This window comes from Emys orbicularis, chromosome 25 (genome assembly GCF_028017835.1).
Source record: "Emys orbicularis isolate rEmyOrb1 chromosome 25, rEmyOrb1.hap1, whole genome shotgun sequence".
Taxonomy (NCBI): domain Eukaryota; kingdom Metazoa; phylum Chordata; order Testudines; family Emydidae; genus Emys; species Emys orbicularis.
This window is the reverse complement of record NC_088707.1, coordinates 17,529,202-17,534,630: the sequence shown is the minus strand read 5'-3', so window position 1 is coordinate 17,534,630 and position 5,429 is coordinate 17,529,202. Positions and strand designations below refer to the sequence as shown.

The following is a 5,429-nucleotide window of genomic DNA, read 5'->3' as shown; positions in this document are numbered from 1 at the left end:
ATGGGAGCATCGATCCGGATCGGCAGAAGCCCGGCTCCACCATCTAACTCACCTGGCCAGTGAAGTTAAGGGGAGCAACTAATTGGTAACAACAACAAGACGGAGTGTGCTTGTGTGTGTATATGTGAGTGCATGAGTGTAATATATATATCATATGCATATGATACAGTGTTAAGGAATACATGTATTACTAATAAATGTGGCATTTTGCCTTATTCCCCCTGAAAAGATCCTGTGCAGTACTTTAAGTATAACACCATGACCCAACAGAGCTGGGGATGAGCGGTTTGGGGTGCAGGAAGGGGCTCTGGGTGTGGCAGGGCTCAGGGCTGGGGCAGGGGATTGGGGCATGGGGTTGGGGTGTGGGGCTCCATAGAATTAAGTCTCACATGTCGCTGGGAACTCGACTTCTTGTGCCCAGAGAGTCTCGGCCCCCCTCAGTAGATGACCCAAGAAACACAGTGTCCGCTTTTTCCAAAGAAGGGCTTGGAAAAGCTTTTCTTCTGTGACCACATGGTCTAATGGATAAGGTGTCTGACTTTGGATTAGGCGATTGAGGGGTCAAGTCCCTTTGTAGTTCTGCTTGTGCAGTTTTATATTTGTGCTGAAACTCCTGCTTCCTTCAGGGCTGTAACTTCTTCCTGGCCGCTCAGGCCAATGCTCTGGTTTCAGCTAGAGCCCCAGGAAGGAGTTGGGGGTTGGGCATCAGAAAGGCTGGGGCATGAGCCCCACGTGCTTCCAGTCTAGCCTTTGCCATTCCTGACTTGCCAAAGAAAATGGGCGGCTGCCCGGGCTAGCGTGTGGAGCAGTTTCCCTCTTCCAAGTGTGCGCCTGTCCCTGTGCTTGAGGGGGTTTGCTACTTGGCATCCAGCTGCAAGAATGAGAGCCAGGAGAGAGCAGTGTCTGGCTCACCTTGGTGGAGAGAAGAGACCTGGTGAGTGTTGATCTCCTTCAGTCTCCCCCCAATGCTGGTCAGTTTTATTGTCACTCTAATAGTCAGTGCTTCCCTTCAGGGCCGGCCCTAGAGGGGTGCGGGGCCCGGGGCAAATCCCCCCTTTCCACCCCAGGCCCTGCCCCACTCCACCCCTTCCCCCAAGTCCCCACCCCTCTCCCGTCTCTTCCCACCCTGCACCTTCCTGCCCCATTCCTCTCCCTCCCCCACCTCTTCCCGTCCCCACTCCTCTCCATCCCCTGCCAGTGTCTCCTGCACACCACTGAACAGCTGAGAGGCACTGAAGGGGAGCTGGTCAGTAAGGCCTGTAGTGGGGGCAAGAGCTGGCTGCCAGTGGGTGCTGAGCACCGATTTTTTTTCTTGTTGGTGCTGCAGCCCCGTAGTAGCCATGGAGTCGCTGACTCGGCTCTTTCACATGCTAGAGAGAGGAGCAGCAGCCAGGGTTATGGCTGATCTATGGGGTCTGGGGCGCTAGGTGAGTGGCAGAGACTTCAGGTGCTGAGAGTTTGCCTGACACTTCAGAACCACAGTGTAAGGTGGTGTCCCAGGGATCTCTATGAAAGGAGCAGAACAGGATTTACTTGGGGAGGGGAGAGAACTGAGAGTGTCTCAGGGGGTTGTAGAGAGGTATTGCCTGGGTTAGAGACTGGCTAAAATACGGGCCTCGCTGTGAGCAGGATTCAAACCTGCACAGGGAAACCCTATTGGATTTCAATTCCAACACCTTAACCACTCGGCCATCACAGCCATGAGTGCAATAGTTCCCCACTGCCAGAGAAACTGGCAAATAATCACAATGCCCAGGCTTGCAGTCATCTGAAATAGAGAATTCACACGGCAAACCTGGCTTACAAAGCACAGGGGGGTTTGGGGTTTGTTCTCTTGCTTAGCCATGTGCAGTCGCACAGAGAGCGCTTTGAAAAGTCTCCCCTCCCACAGAGCGGGAATGGGAAATGACTCTGAACTTGAAGCTTGATGTGAATGAGGATGTCTGGACCAAGGGGCCAGGGACTGGTCTTTCCTAGAGAAACCAGTGACACTCGGAACCAGGGAAGGAAAATGTTTCCTGGAGTCAATAACTGGAATAGCAGCAGTATTGTGCAGCAAAACGTCTCCCAAGAGGAGTTAGCGCATTGGTGGTTCGGTAGCAGAAGTCACAGATACAGTGGGGGAGGTCTAGCTTTGGTTTCTGGTCAACAGAGGGATGAGTTTTATTGTCTCCAAATTTCAGTAGAAAAATTCAGACCTAAACTGTGTGTTGGGGGTTTCTGTGGTTTTCATTTGGTTTGGTTTGTTTTTCTCATTTGAAATGTCCCTTATCAGCACCGGCTCCAGGGTTTTTGCTGCCCCAAGTGGCGGGGAAAAAAAAAAAAAAAGCGGCGATCGCAATTGCGATTGGCGGCACTCCGGTGACTGCTGCACCGTGCCGCTTTCTTCTTCAGCGGGAATTCGGCGGCAGGTGCTTCCCTCCGAGAGGGACCCTCCACCAAATTGCTGCCAAACAACCCGACGTGCCGCCCCTTCCCCTTGGCCGCCCCAAGAACCTGCTTGCCGGGCTGGTGCCTGGAGCCGGCCCTGTCCCTGATAATTTGTCTGGAAAAACTGTTTGGAGAAGGCCAAGGAAGAGTTAGAACAATGACAAATCTCCATGGGAGTGAGGGGGTCTCTCAGCGCGGGGAAGGGGTGGCGATTTTCATGGAGGGGAGTTGAGGAGATAAATGAGAGGCTTTTGCTCCAGCAAAGGGAGGGATTTGGCAGTTTCATTTTTACCAAGCAAACCTCCCCTCCCCCCACACACAGATACACACACTGCTCCCCTGCTGCTGCTGCCCCAGCTCAAACCCCACTGTCACCCCCAGCATGTGACCTACAGCTTCCTGTTGACAAAGCCCTTATCTATCAGAGACAAACTCCCCTAGTCTGACCCTAATCCCAGCTGAGCCCTCCCCACACAGAGCCCAGGACAACCCCGACCTAGGCATGCCGGGGGCTCGGGCTTAATCCTCAAGGCCGAGCACAAAACCTTCAGCCGGGCACGTTTCACTCCCTTCCCACCTCTGCCCAAGTGACAAGGGAGAAATGGACGAGACACGCCGGCTCGAAGACGCCTCCCTCCTACTTCTCTATAAACTGCTGTGACGTTATTAATATGAACTGGGACTGTAGAGATCATTGTTGTCACCACTCTTGGAGTCTTGGAGCCATCGTGGATAGTTCTCTGAAGATGCCCACGCAGTGTGCAACGGCAGGCAAAAAAGCAAACAGAATGTTAGAAATCATTAAAAAAGGGATAAAGAATAAGACGGAGAATATCTTATTGCCCTTACAGAAATCTATGGGACGCCCACATCTTGAATACTGCGTACAGATGTGGTCTCCTCATCTCAAAAAAGATATACTGGCTTTAGAAAAGGTTCAGAGAAGGGCAACTAAAATGATTAGTGGTTTGGAACGGGTCCCATATGAGGAGAGATTAAAGAGGCTAGGACTTTTCAGCTTGCAAAAGAGGAGACTAAGGGGGGATATGATAGAGGTATATCATGAGTGGTGTGTAGAAAGTGAATAAGGAAAAGTTATTTACCTGTTCCCCTAATATAAGAACTAGGGGCCACCAAATGAAATTAATGGGCAGCAGGTTTAAAACAAATAAAAGGAAGTTCTTCACACAGCGCACAGTCAACCTGTGGAACTCCTTGCCTGAGGAGATTGTGAAGGCTAGGACTATAACAGGGTTTAAAAGAGAACTAGATAAATTCATGGAGGTTAAGTCCATTAATGGCTATTAGCCAGGATGGGTAAGGAATGGTGTCCCTAGCCTCTGTTTCTCAGAGGGTGGAGATGGATGGCAGGAGAGAGATCACTTGAAACCACCCTGACATTATCATCAAAGAGGCTGATAAAGGAGGTGCTGTTGTCATCATGAACAGGTCTGACTACCAGAAGGAGGCTGCCAGACAACTCTCCAATATGAAATTCTACAGGCCACTTTCCTCAGATCCCACTGAGGAATACACTAAGAAACTGCACCATCTACTCAGGACACTCCCTACACTAACACAGGAACAAATCAACATACCCTTAGAGCCGCGACCGGGGTTATTCTATCTACTACCCAAGGTCCACAAACCTGGAAATCCTGGACACCCCATCATCTCGGGCATTGGCTCTCCCACCGAAGGACTGTCTGGATATTTGGACTCCCTACTCAGACCCTACGCCACCAGCACTCCCAGCTATCTCCGTGATACCACAGATTTCCTGAGAAAACTACAATGCATTGGTGACCTCCCAGAAAACACCATCCTAGCCACCATGGATGTAGAGGCTCTCTACACAAACATCCCACACACAGATGGAATACAAGCTGTCAGGAACAGTATCCCTGATGATGACTGTCAAGGCTGCTTCCCCACTTTGAACTTTAGGGTACAAATGTGGGGGCCTGCATGAAAACTTCTAAGCTTAACTACCAGCTTAGATCTGGTCCGCTGCCACCACTCCCAAAGCTAATTCCCTTCCCTGGGTATCCTTGAGAGACTCTTCACCAATTCCCTGGTGAATACAGATCCAAACCCCTTGGATCTTAAAACAAGGAGAAATTAACCATCCCCCCTCCTTCCTCCCACCAACTCCTGGTGGATCAAGAGCCAACCCCCTTGGATCTAAAAACAAGGAAAAATCAATCAGGTTCTTAAAAAGAAGGCTTTTAATTAAAGAAAAAGGTAAAAATCATCTCTGTAAAATCAGGAGGGAAAATAACTTTACAGGGTAATCAAACTTAAAGAGCTCAGAGGACTCCCTCTAGCCTTAGGTTCAAAGTACAGCAAACAGAGATAAACACTCTGGCAAAAGGTACATTTACAAGTTGAGAAAACAAAGATAAGCTAACACGCCTTGCCTGGCTGTTTACTTACAAGTTTGAAATATGAGAGACTTGTTCAGAAAGATTTGGAGAGCCTGGATTGATGGCTGGTCCCTCTTAGTCCCAAGAGCGAACAACCCCCAAAACAAAGAGCACAAACAAAAGCCTTCCCCCCCCCCACCAAGATTTGAAAGTATCTTGTCCCCTTATTGGTCCTTTGGGTCAGGTGTCAGCCAGGTTACCTGAGCTTCTTAACACTTTACAGGTAAAAGGATTTTGGAGTCTCTGGCCAGGAGGGATTTTATAGTACTGTACACAGGAGAGCTGTTACCCTTCCCTTTATAGTTATGACAATGACACAGCACAACTTATTGCTGAGCTCTGTGACTTTATCCTCACGCACAATTATTTCAAATTTGGTGACAATATATACCTCCAGACCAGTGGCACCACTATGGGCACCCGCATGGCCCCACAATATGCCAACATTTTTATGGCTGACCTGGAACAACGCTTCCTCAGCTCTCGTCCACTCATGCCCCTTCTCTACCTACGCTACATTGATGACATCTTCATCATCTGGACCTATGGGAAGGAGACCCTGGAAGAATTCCA

General features: G+C 49.8%; 1 non-coding gene across 1 annotated transcript; it reads right to left on the bottom strand.

Moving 5' to 3' along the window:
- Window positions 1-1,617: 1,617 nt before the first annotated feature.
- Window positions 1,618-1,699, bottom strand: TRNAS-UGA (transfer RNA serine (anticodon UGA)). Its single transcript has one exon. It is a non-coding gene; the product is annotated as a tRNA-Ser (tRNA).
- Window positions 1,700-5,429: the final 3,730 nt, after the last annotated feature.